The 25,005-nt window shown below is 35.6% G+C and overlaps 1 long non-coding RNA gene across 3 annotated transcripts; it reads right to left on the bottom strand.

The window, feature by feature from the left end:
• Positions 1-299: 299 nt before the first annotated feature.
• On the bottom strand, positions 300-14,846 carry LOC136033943 (uncharacterized). Of its 3 annotated transcripts, none has more exons than XR_010619062.1 (4): positions 14,787-14,846; positions 4,301-4,503; positions 3,070-3,248; positions 300-1,079 (listed from the first exon to the last, which is right to left on the bottom strand). It is a non-coding gene; the product is annotated as an uncharacterized LOC136033943 (long non-coding RNA). The 3 variants fall into 3 exon arrangements; XR_010619064.1 differs by having other exon boundaries at positions 14,741-14,817; XR_010619063.1 differs by lacking the exon at positions 3,070-3,248 and having other exon boundaries at positions 14,787-14,845.
• Between the last annotated feature and the right edge of the window lie 10,159 nt (positions 14,847-25,005).

The following is a 25,005-nucleotide window of genomic DNA, read 5'->3' as shown; positions in this document are numbered from 1 at the left end:
GAATTATGAATGATATGTGTGTTACCTTGTGTTTTTACTCGAGAATTATGAATGATATGTGTGTTACCTTGTGTTTTTACTCGAGAATTATGAATGATATGTGTGTTACCTTGTGTTTTTACTCGAGAATTATGAATGATATGTGTGTTACCTTGTGTTTTTACTCGAGAATTATGAATGATATGTGTGTTACCTTGTGTTTTTACTCGAGAATTATGAATGATATGTGTGTTACCTTGTGTTTTTACTCAAGAATTATGAATGATATGTGTGTTACCTTGTGTTTTTACTCGAACAGTAATTCTGAATGCGCAATCCAGAGGTATAAGCATCCACTATTCAAAAATGCAATTTTTTAAGGTTTTATATATGATGGAACAAAAATTTAAAACTAAATTGCAAACTGCACTGTAAAGACGGGGAAATAAAGAAATACGACTGGAAAATTTTAAAAGTCAAATTTAAATTATTTCTATTTTAAATTAGAGAGAAAAGCAAAGTGAGTACAGAAGTAAAAACTTTTTCTAGCATACAAGTAACCGGTAAATTCATGTAAAAAAAAATACATCTTGTTACATCACAGAGCATAAAGACCTAATTGAGTTTAAACCCATCCCTAAGAATTTTGCTCTCAAATATGCGCTTTTACCAATAAATAATTGCACAGTCCTACATAGCCCCGATTTGAATTCTGCGTAAAACTTTATAGCAGTAAGTGGAAGTGAACTGGTTTTAAAGAAAAGGCAAAAACAGTATTAGAGTCAAAACTATAGAACTTATAAGATTAATTTTCTCAAAAGTGTGATTCATCATTGAAAGTGGTTAAAAAGGCAAACTTGATGCAAACATATTTTCAAGGAGTGGGGGTGTTGGCACAATTTCTTCAAGTTTGAGATAGAAAATTCGCTGAAGTCCCTGGACAGAGAGACTCCGTAGCTATGGTAGTCTTCCAAGAACTCTTGAAAAATAATTAGACTTTTTCTGAGCTTCAGGATTATACGTGGCATGATCTCTTAAGGACCCAATGATTCGTGTTTGAAGCTGTTCAACTCGGGCAGGTTCTCGCAAGCCATGACGCTCTAAAAAAAAGAAGAAAAAACACTTTAATGTTGAAATTTTTAGGCTGTAAATTTTTCTGGCAAAAATAGAACACGATCCCTCGTGTCTTCAGCGTCATGTATCTATAGCTAAAACTCAGAATAAAACTCACAAAACATTGTATTTCGGAATCTGGATGTAAAGGTAATATTTCTAAAATTCCGTCCGCCAAACGTCGCCACATTTCATTGATTAATTTTTGTTTAGACAAGTTTTTTCAAATACAAGTAAAGAGAGTGCTTAAAACTGAAGATCAGAAAAATCTGCCCGAAACAGGAAGAAAGAGATTCACCCTGGCCCACCATTCATGACACTCAATCAATTCCATATTCTTAAGAATAGTAATTTGATTATAATTTGGATAAATTACTCTGGATTTTAGAAATTCTTCTCCATCTTCTATAAGTGACAACAACTGGCAGCTTTCATTGGTACAATCTTCTAGCATTCACTAATTCTAAAAAAATAAAATTAAAAAAGGAACAGAAACTGCTACCAATGCAAAAATACAATTTCCTTTATTTTTAAAGATTGGAATTACATGGAGTTGGTGATTTTTGGCTACAGTCCTTGCATTGACGTGCTTTTTATTCCAATTTGCTACAGTTTTGAAGATACTAGGGCTCTTTCCCCGAACTGTAAAACTTTCATATAGCCTTATGACCCATGAACCAGATTATTTGCCTGCTTTACATTAGAATAGATTACTATCAATTGGTGCTCTTAACAAGGAAAAATTTATACAGGATGTTTTGCTTTTGGGTTTTCAAAATTATCGTTGCTAAATTGAAATGTTTCATTCACGACCGACGATTGTATATCACACAGTACGCATAGCTGACAATATTTGGCGAATTAAATGACAAACGAAATCATGAAGACGAGGAAACTACTTCATGTAGTTAAAAAGAGAATAAGATTACAAAGACGAAAAAGCAGAAGAAGTAAAGAAGAATTTAAAAGAGAATGATTATCATTATTATTATGTGTGAGAGAGAGAGAGAGAGAGAGAGAGAGAGAGAGAGAGAGAGAGAGAGAGAGAGAGAGAGAGAAAGAGAGAGACAGATTCCTTGCACTACAATCCCCAACAAAACCAGTTCAATTTCCGTGCTGACATACTCATAATTTATAGTCGAATTTAGCAATATTTTAGATACCGGCCTAAAATATCTCTTTGAAAAATTTCCAAGGCTCCCTAAAACAAAAGAGAACTCTAAAGAAAAATTTTCTTGGCTCCCTAAAACAAAAGAGAACTCTAAAGAAAAATTTTCTTGGCTCCCTAAAACAAAAGAGAACTCTAGAGAAAAATTTTCTTGGCTCCCTAAAACAAAAGAGAACTCTAAAGAAAAATTTTCTTGGCTCCCTAAAACAAAGGAGAACTCTAAAGAAAAATTTTCTTGGCTCCCTAAAACAAAAGAGAACTCTAAAGAAAAATTTTCTTGGCTCCCTAAAACAACAGAGAACTCTAAAGAAAAATTTCCATGGCTCCCTAAAACAAAAGAGAACTCTAAAGAAAAATTTTCTTGGCTCCCTAAAACAAAAGAGAACTCTAGAGAAAAATTTTCTTGGCTCCCTAAAACAAAAGAGAACTCTAAAGAAAAATTTTCTTGGCTCCCTAAAACAAAAGAGAACTCTAAAGAAAAATTTCCATGGCTCCCTAAAACAAAAGAGAACTCTAAAGAAAAATTTTCTTGGCTCCCTAAAACAAAAGAGAACTCTAAAGAAAAATTTTCTTGGCTCCCTAAAACAAAAGAGAACTCTAAAGAAAAATTTTCTTGGCTCCCTAAAACAAAAGAGAACTCTAAAGAAAAATTTCCATGGCTCCCTAAAACAAAAGAGAACTCTAAAGAAAAATTTTCTTGGCTCCCTAAAACAAAAGAGAACTCTAAAGAAAAATTTTCTTGGCTCCCTAAAACAAAAGAGAACTCTAAAGAAAAATTTTCTTGGCTCCCTAAAACAAAAAGAACCAACCTGTGACCAGAGCAAGGGGTGCTAAGCAAGATACTGCTGATCTGTCAATATCTATGGTGCGCAAACTTCTCAAGAATTCAAGAATACTTGGAAGCCAATCACCGAAAGCCCGAATTGCCTCTTGACGAGTAACTCAAATCCCATTGCAGAAAATGAGTCTTTAGTCCAATGCCTTTGTTCTACAAGGAAAAAGTGCCACATAAAATTATGCAATAACATTTTGGACTAAATTGATTTGTACTAAATAAAAATTTGCTCCAAATTAATTTGTTTTTTACAAGTTAGTTCACATAGTGGGTCTAAATTGCTAGTGGTAATTAAATAAGACAGATTTGAGATTGCACAAAAAAGAGCTGTGAAAATTATGCTTGGACACAACTGCTCATCATACGATAATGCATTAAAACAACTCAACTTGAATTCCCGTCGAAGTCGTAGGCATGACCTGACATATCGATTTGAATTAGCTTTTTGGACTCTCCAACTGAGTGGTTTATTATCCGGGTTTTACTGTAAACAAATCTGTAGTTATAAATTGTGTAGTGTTTTTTTTGTGTGTGAAAATTGTGGCCTACCCAAAATAAAAGCTTTCTCTTAATAAAGGATTTAAAGTTCCAGTCCAATCAGATATAATTGTTGGTAGGGTTTAGATCCCTGCAATGTGTCCCAAGAATTGATTGTGCTATACTAAAGGGGGAAAAGCGGTGAATAGGACACCAAGGGACAATCATCCCTGACGTTAAAATCACTGTAACACTTTAATGAAAAAAGTAGCCTAATCTTAAGCCATATACCCCTCCCCCTCCTGTGCAACAAGGAAAAAGATTCAGAGAGTACCCACGATTCACTTGATAACTGGCAGTTTTGATCGAATGGAACAGTATTAGGACGTAGCAAATATGTCTCCTGTCTTCTTAGCTTTTCAGAAATGGCGTCCAAGATTAAACCAGAAAGAAACTACCCTATATTGTCACTGGGTTTTCGCTCCCCAAGAAATTCCTTGCTTAATTGTAGAGCTCGATTTGTTGTTCTTTACTGAAAACATAACTACCATTCACAAGGATTTTTGTAGCCAAGAAGCTTTTGTATTCATTAAAAAAATGTCATATTTCTTTGAAATTTAAGTTTGTGTGGTAATATTTTTTATTTGAAGTTTTCCTTGACAGACAGTATTAGGTAAGGCTAGAACACGAGGAATAAGTATGAAATATAGCTATTCCACTATCCTTACCTGTATGCGAGTCCAAGGACAAAGAGTTCCAGACAAGCCGATTGAAAGAGTAATTCTTGGTCTTCTTGATAGAGGTCTAAAAATCCAGGTATACGCTCAGACCACGTCCTTATCACACCAATCGATAAAGTAATTAGTTGAAAAAAGCGACTTATTACTCCAGAGTCAGATAAAGCATGTGGTTCGATGTCAGAAATTTCACTCTAAAAGAAAACAAATAATAAAATTATATCAAACAATTCTGAAAAATAGATAAGCCACAAACACTCGCATTTACTCTTCTGGGTTCGTATCTTTTTTTTTGGCCCAAAAATTTAAAGGGTTCAAAACAATGACGACTATCGTTTACCTGGCTTAAAATCTCAGAGCTAAATGCTCGACTGCAATGGAATTATAATGCTTATATTTGAAATGTGCCCAGTATTACAGGTAGAACTTTAAATTTTCTCAATAACCAACAATATATAAAATTTTTCAGGGATGTAAAAGCGAGTTTTAAAAGGGGCTGAGTCTCCTAGGAGGTATTCAGACCATCTGAAATTCTTTAGACCTCACACTTGCCTTTTCTTGAAACTTTGATAATGCATTAATTTTGTAGATTCAAGGCTAATATTATAGTTGTAGCACGATAACTTTCCGAGAACTTCTATTTATTGTCTTCTCTTTTTCTTTTTACTGCAAGGGATCATTGATTATTAGCTATTGCTTTGGGCTCTGGTCATGAAGTACCAAAAGAAAAGAACACGTCATAAAATTCTTAGCATTCCATTGGATGGATTTAGATGAAGCTTCAATGAAATTAAAGCTAAAATTTCTAAATCCATCAAATTTTTTTTATAAAGACAGCAACTGCTTCCACTTTAGTCATTGGAACTTTAAATCTTTTTAAACTCAAAATTCACCCAGAATTTGCTAGTGTTCAATTGAAACTCAAAATGAACTGCTTTCTGGAAAATAAAATCATGTCAAATTTTCCACCATACCTGCTCCAAGCTTTAAATCTCCTGAACAGATTTTGACAACAGTATTGGTGGAGAATGAATTAATATTTATGGGAAAATAGATTAATAGGCACTTAGTAATTCATTTATTTGATTGTAACAGAAATGGTTAAGGCAATGGCTTTTATATTTCAAAAGAATTCTTGTGCAGGCCTAGAACTGCAACACTGATTAGTATAATAAGCCCTAAGCACATAATATACATGAAAAGCCTGATTGCCCCTTCTGAGGAGTGGACCAATCCCAATAAATATATTTTATGGTTAAATTTGAGAAATTACAAAATAAGAAAAAAGAGTTAGAAACAAATTCGAAAAAAATTAACATAGTAAAAAAAGAAATATTGATATATAACTAATCATTCGAAAAATGATTAACTATAGAAAAGAAAAGAAATTTCGCTTCAAGAGGAAATCAAAGGGGAAACACTGGATTTGGTGAAGCGTCTAAAATTCTCATTTACGTGACCTTTTTTAGTGGTAAAAGGGTATCAATGAATTCTATATACAGCCTACATGACCACCAGTATCTATTCTGCAACATCATTTCAGCAATTCAGAAGAAAGTACATACGAGCGCGGGCTATTTTTTCTAAAGAAATGGCAGGTCTTTTAAGGCCTGAATAACAAGAAAGAAAACAGCCATTTCCACTTAATTATATCAAGTGGAAAAAAGCAGCCATTTTCCCCAAATTAATACTGGTATATATTCTACCATTACCAAGTAAAGTTCTGGATACCTTGCATACATCAATTTACTTATTACCTATACAATAAAATCCAGCCTAGCTGACAAGTAATAACCTGTTATTTTTTGTCGCTTTATCAATGTTACGACACATAAAATGCATCGTCAAATTTCAAGCATCGATCTTAAGTTATAAGATGCTCCTGATTCGTCAGAAATCCTCGCTAACGTCACTAGATTAAGGAGACTGTCCTTTGACTGCGTTGAATATTGCAATGTCTCAACGACGTCACATTGCTCGTGTAACCAGTGCTTCCAGTGTCCCCGAATTTTCGGGGAATTTCCCGAAAATCGAGAAAAATCCCCGAAAAAAAATGTCGTTCCCCGAATCCCCGAAAACTCCCCGAAAATCTTTCATCTCCCATGATCTACCCGAACTAGAGTTGGTGGAAGGCTCACTGTTTGTTCCACAATTTTAATATTCTTTTGTACCTTTATACTATGGTACGCTGGCGAACGTATGATATGGAAAAATTTAAAACGGAATTGAGCTTCAATAGTTTGGAAACTCAAATCTTCTAAGCATTGGAAAGTTCAAAATTAACCGGTTGGATATAATATCTTCTGCTTCAAGTTATAATTATCTCGTGAGTATTGGTGATTCTTCGTATTTCCTTGATTATTTTACCATACTTACACTTTAGACAATTGTGATTGCAGCTGAATGCTTCAGTTACCTAACCAGGGTCTACCTGGTCCCACCCAAAATTTCCATCCCCCCTACTCTCAACTTCTATTTGGAATCCTCCCTAAAGGACAAAGTGCAACAATATATACGCAAGCACCAAATGTTTATAGCTTTGGAAGAAAGAGGGAGGTATATTGTATATCAGTACTATTGCAGAGTCATTCAGTGTTATAAGTCCCAGGAATATGAACACACTCAAAAAGAATGCAGAGCTAAAGAGTCAGTCAGTCTCTTTGAGGTACTCAGAGAAACACCAATCAAACCAGTGCCCATTGAAAACAATAGAAAATCAAGTGCCTCTGCGAAATTGGACTGGTTTCCGTGCCGACACAACAAACTCAATGATGGGATGTCATATTGCGGTAGCAAAGCTGATCAGTGACAATTATCCGTGGGTGGTAGTTGTCAAGTATAGCTGCCACTCCATTCATCTTTGTGCTTCGTATGCCTGCAAGAGGTTTCCCAAAACTCTGAAAGACTTATGTCGCCACGTTTATAGTCATTTCTTTATGAGCGCTAATTGAGTTACAGCACTTGAAGAATTTCAAGATTTCTCGGCTACACCAGATCACAAAATTCTAGCCCCTGGAAAACCCGGTGGCTGTCCCTCCATGCATGTGTGCGAAGAATTCTTGAACAGTGGAGCGCATTGTCCCTCTATTTCACTAGTGCCAATTTTGATGACCCCACCCATGGCAATGAACTTGGCCCTAGTGCTCTGAAAAATCCTTTTATGAAGGTTCTAATGATGTTTGTTGACTACGCTCTAGGCATTTTGAACGACTTTAATGTATTGTTTCAGTCGAAGTCACCAATTTTCTATAAGCTGAAGACGGAAATACTTAAGCTTATTGCAACCTTGGCTATAAACTATATGGATGGAACCTACGTCAGAAACTGTACTGATATTTTGGCTCTTGACGTAAAAGACGAGAGCCATTATGTTGACGTTCAGAAGGTCTATCTTGGGTATACTGCAGAAGAGGAGTTGGCATCCTTGGTCTCGTCTAGTCCAGATATCGCACAGTTGGAGGTGAGGAAGGTCTACATAATAGCAAGAGACTTTTACAAGGAGGCCATTATCCAGATACAGAGACGCTTTACGTTTGAATGTGACGTTTATGAGTTCACAAGTCTACTTGATCCTGTCAATGCTCGAAACTTGAATCCACCTAGCTTAGCAAATTTTCTAAGAAGTCGTGGGTTGCTTTCGTGGAACAAGGCACTAATTGACAGGGAATGGCGCGAACAGAGCACTGTTTCTTTGGCGGGTTTAGAGATATGTACGATATCCGTGGAGGAGTATTGGAAGTTTATCTGTAAGCACACATACCCATGAAGAAAGCCGAGGTTTGAAAACCTAAGAAAGGTTTTAGATTACTGATTTTAGTACTGATTACTAGATTATTGACTATAGTACTAAATTATTAATGAGCTCTTGTCGCATGCAAAAAGTAACCAGTTATTTTTTCCTATTGAGTGTGTCTGGACTTCTAAATTAGCATAATGTCGAATGAGATAGAAAGACTTGTGCACAATGCTTAGCTAAATTATTTATTGCGAGCGCTCCAAGCAAATAAGACTGATGAAATTTGTGAAAAGACAATGGGATTTTATGACAAGGATACGATTATGAAAGCTAAGGATACACTTTGGCACTATTCAAATACTTCGAGTCGCAACGTTGCTCGCCAAAAGATTGCCGATAATGTGTTAGATATGCCAAAACCGATCCAGTTATTTGAGACTAGCTGGTTCAAATTGCCGAAATTCGTAATTTTTGATCCTACGGAGGTCCCAACTATGCCTGGTGAATTGAGTGCTATTGTTCCTCAAAATTTGACAGAAATATCCAATAATTTGAAGGACTTTATTGAAAGTGAGAAAAAAGCCCGTGCAGCTGAGAAACTTGCTACATCCATGATTCAATTAGTCACTCCACCGGCCAAGCCTTCGTATGCAGTTATTCTCAAGGAGTCCCCCTTAGACCTTAAAAAGCCTGACTCCCGTAAAGCTTATCTGGAGCATGTTTGTGGAGAAGCTAGTGGGAATATAATCGAGCTTCGTCCCAGTAGAGACGCCTGGAAAGTAGTCACAAAGGGTAAAAGTGGTGCCGAATCTATTATGTCACGCATAACCGGGAATAACCCTGAAGTTGAGCCTAAACTCCAATGCCCCTCTCTTTTCGGTATTATGCGTTATGTTCCTGAAGATCTGAATTAAAATACCCTATGTGATCTGATTGCCAACTTTTTGAAAGCAACTCAAATCCGAAATACCCGTTCGTTTAAGTTTCTTTTTGAGTCTAAGGAGGACCTTGAGTCTTCTGTTCGCGTTCCACACATCATAAGGTACGGAAGACTCCCCATTAGTATATTTCAACGCTTGCCACCCCAATGCTTTTCTTGCCAGTCATATGGTCATTTTACGTCTGCGTGCTCAGGTACCCGAAAATGTTCCAGGTGTGATGAGGCTGGCCACTCCACAACCAAAGATAATCCTTGTACCAAGGCACTTAAGTGTGCTCTTTGCAATTCCTCCGACCACCCATGTTACACTTTTAAATGTCCTATCACTCAGTCTCTTCTAAAGAATTCCAATGCCTGAAGAAACCTTAAAAAAGGTATCGTGGAACATCAATGGGAAAGTTCTACCGAAACATCACCTACTGTCTGAACTTTGCTTGCGGTTTGACGTGGTGGGTCTTCAGGAACACTTCTTGTCAAGCGATAGTCGTCAACTGTTGGAGTTTACGTCTTCTCATAATCTGTTTTTCCACCATGCTAAGTCCACTTGCGGTAGGCCTTAAGGTGGTTTGGCCCTGATGATATGTAAAGAGCTACTTGGTAATCTAGTTGCTAAGTCTGACAGTTTCCTTGTGGTTGAAGTTTCGAATGTGGTCATATTTGTCGTTTATTTTCTTAGTAATTACTGTAATTATATGTCTGAGTGGAAGTTCTCTCTCACACGTACATCTATTGCCAAGCTAGTATCAAAATATGAAGATGAAGGCCTAAGTTGTCTCCTGTTTGGTGACTTTAACTGTGAACTGTCTGACCCTGAAGACAATAGATCTCAGATCTTGCTCCATGCTTGTCCAAGTCTCACCTATGTTTGAATGACCTCAACTGGGAAGCTGCTAACATCGATTCGTACTAGAGTTCATGTGACTACATACTGACGAAGATTCGAATACCTTTCGCACTTCTCTGCTGTCCAAACATGACAGCAGACTCAGCAAAAAAAATCCTACTAAGCATCTACTGTTCTGAGATAACGCATGCTATCCATACAGCTGAGAAAACTGCAGTTTCGGTCTGCAAAATTCGCCACGGCACGGAAGTGCGTAACTGGCGGAATAATCCTAATCTCCTGGCCGCATGTGATTCAGCAAAATTCTGGCTACAATTATGGGCAGATTGTGGGAAGCCACGCTCCGGAGTAGTCACCGCTGTTCGGATTTACGCGAAATGTAAATTTTCCAAAGCCATCGCACAGCATAAGGATAACGAAGTTGCCCGTACCAGCGAGATTATCGATAATTCGCCTCCTGCTTTACGGCATCTTCGAGCTAAGAACAAATCTTCCAATGGCCCGCCCTGCATGCCAGAAAAAGATTGGTGCGACTACTTCAGAGACCAATTTTCAGCCCCTAATTCCTGCTTAGATAACACCTTTTGCCAGGCCCTCGATAAGGAGCTTCAGTTTACAGTTAAGGATATTGGTGTCCTGGTCACTCCGTCCTTGATACGTTCCCAAATTTATAAGCTAAAAAAAAAAATCTAAGGCCATCGATGGTATATCTGGTACTCATTTAAGCTTTGCCAGCAATCTTCTCCTAAAGCACCTTTCTCTGCTATTTCAAATGATTTTCATTACTGGCATCGTTCGAGACAGCTTTGGTGTTGGATTAGTCCATCCTATTCTCAAAAAAGGTAAACCAGCTGACCAGAGTGCTTCATATCGTCCGATCACTGTTTCAACTACTTTTTGTAAGCTATTTGAATCCCTTATTTTTGATGAAATTGCACTTCGATGCACTACTCCGGAGGACCATTTCGGGTTTAAAAAACACTCAGGATGGGAACATGTTCACAGCGTTCTTGTAAATCTTCTTATTGATGCAGATAAAAATGGTGATCTTCTCGTCTTTGGAGCACTTGATGTTAGTAGAGCCTTAAATTCTGGCATCCATGGCCATATCCTGCTCAAAGCCCTTCAGCGAGGTGTTTCCTCTTGCATCCTTTCCACTGTTTACAGTATGTACAACAAGCTCTCGGCTGTTATGCTGATACCCTCTCCGTCCGGCATTTTTTCTTCTAAAAAAAACGCTGAGTGTCAAGAAAGGCGTACGTCAAGGTAGCAAAAATTCTCCATTACTGTTTAATAGCACTATTATCGAAGCACAGCAAGTAATAAAGCCGTCGTGCTTTTTCCGTGGAATTAATCTTTCGCTGCTGAACTTTGCTGATGACATTCTTCATGTTTCTCGTTCGATATCTTTATTTCAACAAGATTACGACTCACTTGCAGCGGCATACAAGCAGATCGGACTTTCATTCAACGAATCTAAAACAGAACTTCTTTTCTTCAATGGTTCAAAAAATGAGTTTTCTATTAACCTCTCCGTTAAAATTGGCAAAACTCTGATTAAGCCTTGTGAGTCCCTTACGTATCTTGGCCTTCCTATTTCTTCTACATTGAAGGAAACACACTCAGCACTGACAAACCACCTCTGTTCCCGTCTACAAGCGTCTTACGGATTACTTGTTGCCAATAAGTATCGTTTCAACCGTTCTCTCCTTGCCCGACTATACAATGCTTTTACTACCCCCCATCTGCTTGCTCTGGTTCCCTTCTGGAAAATATTCACAGCTACCGAAAAGAAAGCCATTTGCAGCGCATTTTACAGATATGCTAAGTTTCTCCTGCGTCTCCCTTTGTGGCACAGCAATGGCGACATCTCCAGGAAATATAAGGTCACCAACCCTTCCATGTCCATAGAGAGAAGAATCTCAAAAGTCAGTACCAATGTTTTAAGAGCCAACCACCCCTGGACTAGTGCTATTTTATAATATGTGTAGTGGAAGAGTATTTTAATTTTTGTGCTTTTCTTTCTTTTTCTTTTATATACTGCGTCTTTCTCGTTTTTGACGGGTCATAAATTAATAATAATAATAATTACATGTGTGCACTGCCATTTTCTAACGTTACAGCAGAACGCTTGTGCAGTGCCCTCAAAGCTTTGACAACAGATAAACGAAACTGTTTGGTGACAATATCGGTTGCGTGTAGTCTTCAGACCAAAGTAGGAATGAAGAGATTCATTCTCAGTTCCTCTTCTCTTGTCCTTGACCGTGAAATGACGAAGCTTCTGTCAAATGTTAAGGCTTCAACAACTGCTGAAGAAGCAGCTACGCTTATTTCTGGTTTTGTGGCTCCATAAGTCGTAGGTAGTATGCTTGATTTAGCTGATATTGAGCCTCTTCGTGGCAATTTTCAATGACATATTTTTTTTTTTGTAATTGAATATAGTTGAAACTTAAAGGCTTTATTTTTTCCTGCACAGTATAGTAAAAACAAGGTTTGTTGCAAATACATGTTAGATCATTCGAAAAATTCTTTTAGCTTTCCCATCCCAAAATACTGCCTTTTTGGTGCAGAAGACATTGAAAAAGCTGATTTCCACTCTAGGATCTAAACAGGCCTAAGTGTTTGAAGCTAGGTAGAACCCCCGGACCGAAAAGGCTTTTGAAACACCAGTCAAGACAATAAAACCTGTATATATTTTCAACCAATCAGAGAAAAAACGGATTTGCCAAGATGCCTAAACAAAATTCTTTTTATTTATTGTAAGTTTATCTTTGTAAACCGAATCTTACGCGTAGAGACCCTTATGGTTTTTGTCCGGGATAAATTTTTAACGGTATTGAATTGTCTAGACGATTTTTCCGGGGAGAGGAACAATTTTTCTGTGGAGATGGAGCTGGATTTCCTGGCATTTTTAAAGAACTGTTTGAAATAAAATAAGATTTTTCCGTCCTAAAGTCCGCCCAAGGAGCAACGTTAAAATGAACAGAAAATATTATATATATGAAGGGGATAGCCCCCTTTTTCTTTATGCTTAAGTTCAGATTTAGTCCCGATTCTGTAAGAACAACTTCCAAAACAATTGAAAATGAGAGGCTTAAGTACTAAAAAATTTCAGCATGACTAGTTGGGCGTTTAGAACGGGACAGTCCTCTTACTATGTTATCGTTTCTATTCGTTTTAATTTTTAATTATGTTCCTTGCTTTCAGGTGATTTTTAAAATTAAATTTCTGGTGTAAGTTCATGTTTGCTTGCCGAAGAATATTTATTAATTTCGAGAAATCATTGCACATATTATTGCTTAGTATGAGATTATTGCCTTTCTATAGGCTACTGTATTTTCGTCGTCTTTCTGAAAATAAATGACATAAAAATCTCGTTTTCGGGCTATTGGAATAAAGCAGCAAAGGTAATATAGAACCTAAAGCAAAAAAGTTCCAGAGTGTCATTCAACCTATTTTTCTTTAATTCATTTAAAAATAGTTCTGAGGTTTTGTCTGCAATGCCAGCAAAAATCGTTTTTAGCTATGGGTTCCAATCCTGTACTCTAGCTCTAGAACCTACTCTGCTAAAAACTTGATTTAGTACGTGGATCCAAGCCCTACTTGAACCTGAAAACGAAGCTATAACTAATTTTGGCTCCCGAATTTTGTAACAAAATTCCATTTTGAACTTGCCCCCGAAAATTCCCCGAATTTTTTAAACTTGTCCCCAAATTTTGAGATTCGAGAGTGGAAGCCCTGCATGTAACAGATAAGCAAGTAGTAACAAAACTATATTTAGACAGTACAAGTCTTTTTTTTTAAACAATGCAAGACGTCAAACTTTGAGATGGTTCGAAGTTTAAAAAAAGGGAAAATTTCATTCCTGAGGTAGGCAGGGACAGATCTAGAGCAAAATCTTGGGGGAGGGGGGCAATGTGAAAAGGGCGCCAATGAGCAAAATCTTGGAGGCCCAGTGTGACAAAGGTGCCAATAATTGACCATATTAACAGTTCCCTTCTTAAAAAAAGAGTTAAAAAGACAAAAAACAGGGAAAGAAAACACCAGAAACAATGTGGAGGGGTGGGGGAGGGGGCAGCCCCCCCCCAGTTACCCTGGAATCCGCCAGCGGAGGTGGGCATGTATGCTTAAATTTATTTTGGGATGTAGTATGGGAGTGGGTTGAATTCGATAAAAGAAAAATAGCTGAAATGTTTGTAAACAGGTGAGTAAACTAGGGAGTGGTCAAGGGGGTTGATCTACCCTTGACTCTTCCCCTAAGATTTGAATAATTACTTTATTGACATTTTCATTGAATATGCATTTTTTGGTATTTTCACTGGAAAAAAAATACCCCCCCCCCATGGACCCCCCACAAAACATATATTTAACCCCCGTCCTTTCATTTTCATGAATTGACACCCGGTTTAGTAAAACATAAATTATTGTGAGAATAGTGAAAATCTGGAGAATTTTACGTGGACGGGGTGGAGCTGGCACAGAGCCCCTTCTGCTATAAGCCTGTCCTTTTCTATTTGGGACTTAGATTAATTGACGTCTTTCTCAGTCAATTTAGACGACCAAAAATTTGGGCCACATACCTCAGGCTTAAAAAAGTAATATAGAGACATGACTTAGTTAAAAGATATTGAACTATAATTTTAGAGGGAACTGATTGTTTTGTTTGCATTGTTTCACTAAACATGAAAAAAGCTTCATGTATGCAGAATCAAAGCCCCGTAACTTATCTCCTTCAGGTTATCTAATTCATTGAACGTTAATTTTACTTTTAGCTGAACTTCTTTTCAAATACTTATAAGATCGTAGGACTAATCACTAATTATATGAACGAAGAAAGTTTACAGAAAAAAAAGAACTATCAACTGATATTCTTTACACGTGTTTTCATGTTTCGTTTTGTTCCCAATTTACATCTATAGTTCTTTATGCCTATTCCTTCCAAGGTTAAAACAAAAACCTTCGTATCCTATTCAAACTTTGTAACTCTGAGGAAACTTACTGACTAAAATTCCTCCAAGTAACGACTTTCTCTTGACGTCAACTCAAGATTGACGTCACCCGTTTCTAAGCGTCAAGAATCCGTTATACAGTTTAAAACAAAACTTCTTCCTGATTTCGTTTTAAAAGAGAAAATGCGTCTCTAAGTGAGAGTAGTTGCTGTCTAGTCGCTTATGCCAATTACGAGAGATGTCCCTTTTATGCTTACATACTAATTTTTTTTTCTTTGATAGCTTTTGAAGTTCATAAACACGCGTTTTACAAAGTAACATTATGTATTCTCTACCATTTATCATATATAATTCATAAAAAAAACTAATGAGCTTACATCATTTAGAACGGGTGAAGTTTCGACATATGCACGGACCAATGATGTAATTAAAGAAATTGGTGGGGAGGGTGGGCACTGCTGTGGGGATTTTGACTTCGAAGGTAATCTTCCTCTCCTTCCTTTTAAGGAGTCAGTTCTCACGACCTCCTTGACCATCCCGACTGTCAGACATTTCTGGAATCGGCAAAACTGACACCGATTTCGTCTCCTTTTATCTACAGGACAGTTTTTCTCCGCTAAGCACACATATTTTGCTCCTTTTTGAACTGTTCTCTAAATAAAAAATTTGAAAACTTAAAATATTTGATCAAGAAATTACTAGCTACAGACTCATACTAAATAAAAGTTGACTCTCCAACAGTGGCGTCAATTTACAAAAATGTAGAAGAGAAGGGTGAAATCTGTTTTTAAATCCTAGAGGAGGGCAATTTTTTATCATTTTTTCAATGGATACACCAAAAAAAGATTTTATGACAGACATTCCCCAAAAATATATTTTAAAAATATAAAGGGGCCAAAATATTAGACCCCTTCTCCCTAATTACCGCCCCTGCTTCCAAGTAAACTCCGTCGCAATAAATAGAAGGCATTTCCACTCACTAAAAAATCAGTCAGGAGGACCCCTAAGATTTGTTAAAGGCAATTCATATACAAGGTAGACCTATTCGTCATGGGTTGTTTCACGTCACGCTAGCGATTAGCTCTGTTTGTCAGGGTTTGGGATTCAACGTCGCATCATTTGTGAAGGGTTTCAGGCTCTTATCAAAATTCCCAAAGTCTGTTTTTATGATTAAAAATTCTATTTTTCTAAATACATTCCTAAATTGTCTCAACTTGGGAATTTGCTTCACGACAGTTGAAATTTTGATTAGATTGGGTCGTAACTACGCTCTTTACTTTGAATATATGATAATTTAACTTTTAGCCTTCAAGGCCAATTATTACAATTTATTTCCTCTCGAAAGCTAACATATTTATTCTTTTCAGTGAAAAACTAGTCAGTTAATCACAATTCTATCAATTTTCGCATGTATACTGGAGCGTCCGTACTTCCTGCGGTTGAGCGAGAAGACAGTATACCATTAGGCTTGAATAGAGCAATAAAAAATATCACTCTTACGATGATTACGCTCTTTACTTCCGGAAGAAACTTTTTTTAAATTTAATTACTGCTCAAGAAATATATGGTATTCTTTTTGAAAAGTTGAAAATTATTACCCTTGTAATTTAACTAATTTACCAAAGTTCAATGCCTAAATTTAAAATTAAATGCCTAACTTTAAAATTTAACTCAGTAACTAATTATCTATCTATCTATATATATAAAAATAAGTTGTCTGTGTGTCTCTGTGTCGAGTGACGTCACTGTCCGAATATGACGTCTGAATTATTTCATTACATACCAATTCAAAAACGAATGTATTCAAGCCGAAGTAGCTCAGTTATATAACTACCTGTGTTGGCGCAGTGGGTTTGACCTTAGCGTGGTAATACGGGACCCAGAGATCGAACCATGCTGCAGGAATGCACTACAGGGCCGACGCAGGGACCTTAATAGACCTTAATCCGATACAAATACAAATACAGTAGCTCAGTTGGTAAAGCGTTATGTTCCAGGTTCTAGGTCCGAGAGGTTCCAGGTTCGAACCTTGGCTTTAGCATTAATACAAAAGAAGAAAAAAAACTAAAAAAGAGAAAAAACTAAAAAACAGGTAAAAACTACTAAAAAACTAAAAAAGCTAACAAACTAAAAAAAACTAAAAAAAGGTAACAAAACTAAAAACTAAAAAAGAAAAAAAAATAAAAAAAATAAAAAATGGTAAAAACAGCAAAAAACTAAAAAGAAAAAAAACAACTAAAAACTAATAAAAAAACTAAAAACTGAAAAAGGAAAAACTAAAAAAAGGAAAAAAACTGAAAAATAAAGGAGAAAAAGAAAACTAAAAAAATAAAAATAAAAAAAGTAAAAAAAGTAAAAACTACAAAAAAACTAAAAAGGAAAAAAAGGAAAAAAACAAAAAAATTTATTTCATCATATACCAATTCAAAAACGAATGTATATACAGACAAGGACACAGGGAATATAAATGACGACCGGGACACTCAAAGAGAAATTACAGACTGGGACACCGGGACACAAATGACGACTGGGACGTGTGTGTCAACTGACGTCATGTTTGTGTGTCGACTGACGTCATGTTTGTCGACTATAAATGACGACTGGGACACAGGGACACAACTACAATGGGGACGCCGGGGGGCACGGGGGGAAACATAAATGACGATGGGGACACAGGGAATGTTTGATTAGCAATCACCATCAACAAATCTCAAGGGCAATCAATAGAATAATGAGGTATAGATCTGAATACGGATTGATTTTCTCATGGACAATTATATGTTGCATGTTCAAGAGTCGGGAAACCTGACAATCTATTTATGTGTACAGACAATGGGACAGCGAAGAATGTTGTATATTTGCAAGTTTTACGTAGTTAAAAACATATATATATATATATATATATATATATATATATATATATATATATATATATATATATATATATATATATATATATATATATATATATATATATATATATATATATATATATATATATATATATATTCACAGGTGGGACAGCGCCACCCCAACAGCTAGTTATAAATAAAGATAATTCAATATGATTAACCAAAAATTCAACTTGAAAATCTTCCCACCCAATCAGGATGACATTATAGGAGTCCTTTCACCTTTTAGCGATTTTGCAAAAAACTTGAGTCTATCATGCTTTTGGCTTACCTTAAGTGCGTTCAGATCTTGAACAATGATACTTGACTCTAGTTTACTCGATTAGGTTGTTTTAAATATACACATAATTATACATAATATAATTATAATTATATTATATTATAATTATATATTTATATAATAATTATATAATAAAATATTATAATTATAATTATGTATAATTATGATCATAATTATACATAAATATAAATTTTGAAGAAATATCTTTGTTTAATTTAGGTTAATAAACTAAAGAAGCTAATATGATTCTTTGTTAAAAATCGGGCATTAAATATCAGTTGCACTTCCAACCTCCCTTAAACGAAAAATATGTGCAAATTTGTCACATAACTAAAGAGTGCGAGGGGTATGTTATCACCGGCATCATCAAGAGTTTGTAGACAAAAAATAAAATTATTTCCATGGAAATAAAGATTACTAATTGACGTTTTTTCATTAGGTAGTTTTTATTAAAAGGCATCTTTTATTATTTTCCCTTACTAAGCGCAACAACCTTGGGGTAGCCTGCTAGCTTTGCCGTGATAGAAAAAAAGGAGACGCATCACTGCTACCACAAAGAAGGAGAGGCAGTTCTCCTTGTTTTTTGAAAGTGACAGGCTCAAAACCTGAAGTCAAGGGTTTCCCACTATGATGATTCCCACAGTACATTTTTCATTCTATCCGCCATAATTTTTGAGGAATTTCAAGCTATGTTTATAAGTTCCCGAATATTTTTCCCACAATAAAATTTTATAATTAAGATAAATCTATATAATATTTATCATTCTTGAATCAGCATTATAGGTATAACTGATCTAGGCTGTTTACCAATAGAGAGTTAGATTGCAGCTACTGCTGCAACCATGAGAAGCCAAAAAGAAGTGCATACACTGGAGAAAAACCTTCTTCACATTATATTTTTGATAAATATTAGTACCACTTCAAGAAAAAAAAAACGATGAAAAAATAAATATGAAAAAGTTTTTTTCAGCTGGAAGTAAGGAGCAGCATTAAAACTTAAAACAAACAGAAATTATTACCCATATGAGGGGCTCACTTCCTCCTAATACCTTGCTCTTTACGCTAAAGTATTTTTAGTAATGTCAACTATTTATTCTACGACTTTTGTGATTCAGGGCTCATTCTTAATGAATTGGGCCAAAATTTAAGATTTAGTGTAAAGAGAGAGGTACTGACGAGGGGGCGAACCCTCTCATATGTGTAATAAAAACATGAGAATAAAAAATTCTTTACGTAAGCTAGTTTTTAAGTTACGTATATCTTTTACTAATAAAAAGATTCGTAAAAAATTAAAAGTTCTAGTTGCCTTTTTTATTAACCAAAAAATTGGAGGGCAACTAGGCTTCCTCCCCCGCTCTTTTTTTTTCTCAAAATCATTCGATCAAAATTATGAGAAAGCCATTTAGCCAAAAAAAAAAAAAATGCAAATTTCGTTTTAATTATTTCTCTGCGGAGAGCCAAAATCAAAACATGCATTGATTCAAAAATGTTCAGAAATTAAATAAAAAAAAACAAGTTTTTTCAACTGAAAGTAAGGAGCGACATTAAAACTTAAAACGAACAGAAATTACTTCGTATATGAAAGGGGCTGCTTCCTCATGCCCCGCTCTTTACGCTAAAGTTTGACTCTTTGTCTCAACTCTTCTTTTTATAACAGCAAAAAACTTTAGCGTAAAGAGCGGGGCGTTGATGAGGAAGCAGCCCCTTTCATATACGTAGTAATTTCTTTTCGTTTTAGGTTTTAACGTCGCTCCTTACTTTCAGTTGAAAAAACTTGTTTTTTTTTATTTAATTTCCGAACTTTTTTGAATCAATGCATGTTTTGATTTTGGCTCTCCGCAGAGAAATAATTAAACGAAATTTGTATTTTTTTTTTTTTTTTGGCTAAGTGGCTTTCTCATAATTTTGTTTACATTTTCCTTGAGTTCTTACAAAGACCATGTAACATGTTCGTTTACAAACATGTAAGGTATTGCATTGACAGTTGGGCATGAACGCTGGGTGATTGAATAAACGAAAAGCGCAAAAGTGCATTGATTTTCCCCGCTGCAGCTCAGAGACGTCGCTTCAGTTTGGGTATCTTGAAAGATGGGGAAACATCGGGTCATTTTTTGGGGGAGGGGCGTAAGACTAAATAAATGTCTATTTTAATACACATTGAAGATTTTAACATCCTTTTGAATGTTCAGTCTTAAGTGACCATGGCTGACCGCCCCTCCTAGAAAAGGTTTCCCTTCTAAGAAATGTCTCTTTCTAAGAAATTTCCCCGCTAAGAAATGCCCATGTCAAGGACTGTGTTGTTTTTGGTTTTCGAGGGAATATTAATGTCGAAGAACCCGGACTTGTTTGCAAACGTGAAACTAGATTATTTTAAGTATTCTGCTAATGGTTGAAACGTTTTTTTTCCGAATAGTTTTTTACGACGACAAAGATAATTTAAGTATATAGAATAAGGAAGAATTGATAACATTTTGAATATTTGCGCCAAAAATTACAATTTTCTTAATTGCCTTCTCCACACTACTTTCAAAAAATCTTTATTATAGAAAGTATGTGCCTATTCATCCAAATAAATTTTCAATGCAATGCCTCGATTTTCCATTTCATTATTTTTTGGAGTTGATTCAATTTTTCTTCATTTCTTTCCAGTGACTAAGTATTACATCTGTAGTTATATTGTTCTTTATTATTATTTTTATTTATGTTATTCTTTACAGTATGTATTATTCTGGTAGTAATGGTATTTCTGCTCCATTTTGATACGTGTTTTCTATACGTGAAATATAATTTGCATTTAAGTTAAAGTAGATATGAAAGGGCTTAATCATATATGTTGTATAAAAATATTTATCTCTTTGAGACTCATTCCCGATTTCTCTTTTAACAACTTACAAGTGTGTTTGGGGGTAGGGGTCGTTGAATTTATACGCTCTATATGTTTTTTAGGGTCTGTTTCAACAAGTATTCATATTATCTGATGTATATCATGACAACTGGGAGGGGTAAGTAAGTTTTTGGGGTTACTTCATCAGCTGCTTTGTATAGTTACATAATATGATAGTTGTTTAAAATAACCAAACAAATCACTAAACTGAAATGTTAATTAAACACGATATTTTTAGAAAGCAAAGAACTTGTTTCTTATTCTTTCTTTGCTGTTGAAAATATTTTAAACAGAGACGTAGCTAGTATTTTCAGCGCCCATGGATAATGTCGGCTTTTTATCCCCTCCTCCTTCACCATCACTACCATAATATAAGTAGAGCATACTTTCAGTAAAAAACAGTTCTTAGTTTGAAACAATTCGGCCTAACCTTTAGCATTGTAGAGAACAAAAGCTTAAAAAGCCTTGATTTAGACATTTAAAGATTTCCACCCTTACCTCATCCCCCTTGCTACACCACTGACCTTAAATATCACTCCAATTTCCTTTTTTCTTAAGAGATTAAGTCTACATTAAGACGCTAAAAATAGTTTCCTGGTGTTTCTCTTAGACTACGGGTATGAGCTTTGACCAGCTAATGGAGTTTTAATGTTTTCGACTAACACGATTTGTTGGTATATTTACCTGTTGCTTATGTAAATAGTATTTTATCCGAAACCTCGTGGTCCTTTTTTAAGGAAAGATAATTTTGCTCTAAAAATGTAAATCCAGCTAGGCCGTATCCAGGATTTTGTTCGGGGGGGGGGGCAAAAAACTAACAGCGCATCAAACATTTGTTTATATGTTTTTTCTTATGTTTTGAGAGCCAGACAATTATTTATTTTTTTCGGGGGGGGTTCAAATCCTATATACCCCCCTCCTCTCTTTAGATACAGCCTTGAAAGCCATCTTCCCACTAAGTCATACAATGGGACTGCAAGTAATAAAGAACTGAAAAATGGAACTGGGAGCTGTGGGTGAACTTTATAGTGCTCGCTAAAGTCTTATTTTAATTTTATTTAAATTTTCTGGAATTTAATGGATTTTCAAATATGAGCTCTTATTTGTATCCCTAAACTCAATTCTTTTCCTTTAAAAACGTTTTTGGTTACTTTCATATCTCCTTTAACTACAACTCTTCGATGTATTTATAAACACGGAATCAAGTATTGTGTTATGTTTCAGCGAATTATCAATACCTGTACAAAATTAATTAATTTTTGCGAAAAGAGTTTTTTCTTTGTTGGTTTCATCCCTTGATTTAGTTATATGTCAAATACGCATAAACGTAGAAAAATCCTTTTTTGTACTATCTACCTCTGACATGTAGTAAACTCAGTATGTATCCCCCAGAGTGTATTTTGTATAATACGTTATTAATATTTTTTTTTTGAATATAATAGTAATAATACTTATGTTTTTTGTTAGGGAGCTTTTTTTTCATTATTATTGATTGCGAAAAATCATGACATTCTACATCAGTACAGAAAAATAAATCAAAGGGTGTAACTCAAATTTAGTAGATTTACTGAAGAGAAATTGAGGTTTGTAAGCATTTCTCAAACACAAGTTTAACGATGGTAAAGATCCTGACCTCGCACATCTGTAAAGGAAAAAATATAATTTACTTAAGATTATCAGTTACTCAAGATTCTTGAGTTACTCAAGATTTTTTCTAAAAGAAAAAATCTTTAGATGGCTCCAAGCTGCAATTTAAGGTAATTTAAGGTAATCAGTAGGACTTTTGAAAAAGGAGAAGTACCAAGTGATTTTAGGAAAACTCTAATTAAACCTCTCTCTACAAGAAAGATGATAAGAGAAACTGTGGCAATTATAAAGGCATTAGCTATATATCCTACTGTTTTCCTAAAAATCCCTATGTACTTCCCCTTTTACAAAAATCCTATTCATAGACTTCAACAATTTAACCAACATATTTAAAAATATTACGGTACAAATTGAGAAGTGCTAGTCGTCAGAGCCCTTTAGCCCGCAGTTTTATACATTGTGAGCAAGCGCACGTTTCTACTCATTGAAGAGCTTTAGCGAAGGTCTTATCCTTGTATGGTATACCAGATAAATACATTGAAATGATTAGTGCTATGTACCAATATTGCTGCAGTTAAGGTAGGAAATGAGGTTAGCAGCTGGTTTGCCTTCAATCAAGAGTTGATCAGGGTTGCGTTCTATCTTCATTTATACGGATGTGGTGGTCGTCTCGGTGTGCTTGGCCCGAAGCATCACAGCAAAAGCTAAGAGAGAGCGCGGAATCAAATACGGAACTAAAACTCTCCCAGACTTAGATTATGCTGAGGATTTAAGCGCCTTATATGAAAGTGTTATCAAAATAAATGAACTTCTAGATGTTTTGGGAGTTCAGGGTTCGAGAATAGGTTTGAAAATTAATGTTAAGAAGACTAAGTCGTTAAGGCTAGGAATAGGTGAACACGAAAACGTGATGTTGGGTAACGACAAAATCGATCAAGTGGACAGTGAGGAGTTAAAAGTAGAATAGCCAAGGCCCAGGGTGTTTTTTCACAGTTGAAAATAGTTTGGAAGAATAGGGAGAGAAGTCTGCAAACCAAAATTAGAATATTGTAAGTTGCAGGGATGAAAGTGGTGAAGTGTGGTTCTAAAGCATGGGTGTTCCGAGGAACAGAGGAAGATTTGCTAGATGTTTTCCTAAGAAATTGTCTACCAATTGTTTCATTTCTGACTTGGATCTCAAAAACTACGTTGTGCGAAAAGTGTGTTTCCATCCTGCTCTCTAGAGCTATAATGGGAGAAAAGTTTAAATGGCTTGGGCACGTTCTGCGGATTACAGATTATCCTTTTCGGCCAACCGTCCAGGGCCAAACGAAGAGTAGGTCGTCCCCGGTTAGGATGAGAGGATGTCGTTTTGAGAGTTCAAGGTAAAACAAAAGGCTTAGAAACTAATGTTAAGATGACTAAGTTGCTAAGACTGGGAATAAATGAAGGGGACGAGATGATCTTGCGTTAAGAGAAGATCAGTCAAGTGGACAGCTTCACTTACCTATAGAGTTTTATTAGTAAAGATATTGGGCGCAATGAACATTTTAAAAGTAATATAGGAAGTTACAGAGGTCAAATATGATTCTGTGGCGAAAGAGGTGCAGGTTATCGACTGCTGGTGGATGAAACGGTTCTAAGCCCCTGTAGAATATTTCCTTCATATGTAAAATTGAGCTGCAAAAGAGAAAGTAAAACAAACGAAAATAATTAAGAAAAGAAGAGAAATTAGAATCTTTCGTCTATATTCCAAAATAAAGACAGAATATATAGTTCTTTCCATTGTCAATTTTCTTGGTTTTGAAAGTTTGACTCCAATGTTATTGAAATTAAATTTAAAATGTGAGCACCTTGAAGGTACTTCAGACGAAAAAATCTTCAGGTTTACGCCTTGTGGACAGTAACAAAAACTTTTTTGTAAACAGGGTTTAATGACTTTTTGAAAAAGTTCTTTTTTTAAACTATTCCTTGGTTACTTGGAATAAGAAGTTCTGTCCATTTTGAGTGGGCTTCGTTCTGACATGAAGTTGGACTCTATGTTATTTAAGTTAAATGTAAAAATGGGCCAATTGAAGGTACTGAGAAGAATACCTTCGAATGTACACTTAGTGGACGTATTCTCTATCGCAAGGTGTGAACTTATATCTTGTACAATAGACGTCGGTACCAGGCAAAGTCCACGGGAAGCACTTTTTATTCCACTTTTTATTTTTAGTCCACGGGAAGCACTAGGAATAGTACTTTTTAGTCCCAGTCCGTTAACTCTGTGCACTTTCATCGTAGGACAACCTGTTTAAAAGTTACCAACTCAACCTCCAAAAACGTTGAATGTTAAAACCAAAGAAAACGAAATGTAAAAATAAGTACTTGAAGATATTGTATACCATAGACTGTCTGCATTTTGGAATGTGCATTTTGGAACTTTTTTCATCACATTGGTCACACTCTTTTTCCTGCTCAATTTTGCATATGGTGGAAAATTTACAAAGGGGAGGGGGATTTGTCCGTGTTGGGAGATTAGCTGGAAACCGAATAAACTTTCAGATATTGATCGATATTCTAACTATAGCTCAAGATAGGAC

The sequence above is a fragment of the Artemia franciscana genome, chromosome 12 (assembly GCF_032884065.1).
Source record: "Artemia franciscana chromosome 12, ASM3288406v1, whole genome shotgun sequence".
NCBI lineage: Eukaryota > Metazoa > Arthropoda > Branchiopoda > Anostraca > Artemiidae > Artemia > Artemia franciscana.
The sequence above is the reverse complement of the archived record's forward strand: the minus strand, read 5'-3'. Positions and strand labels throughout refer to the sequence as shown.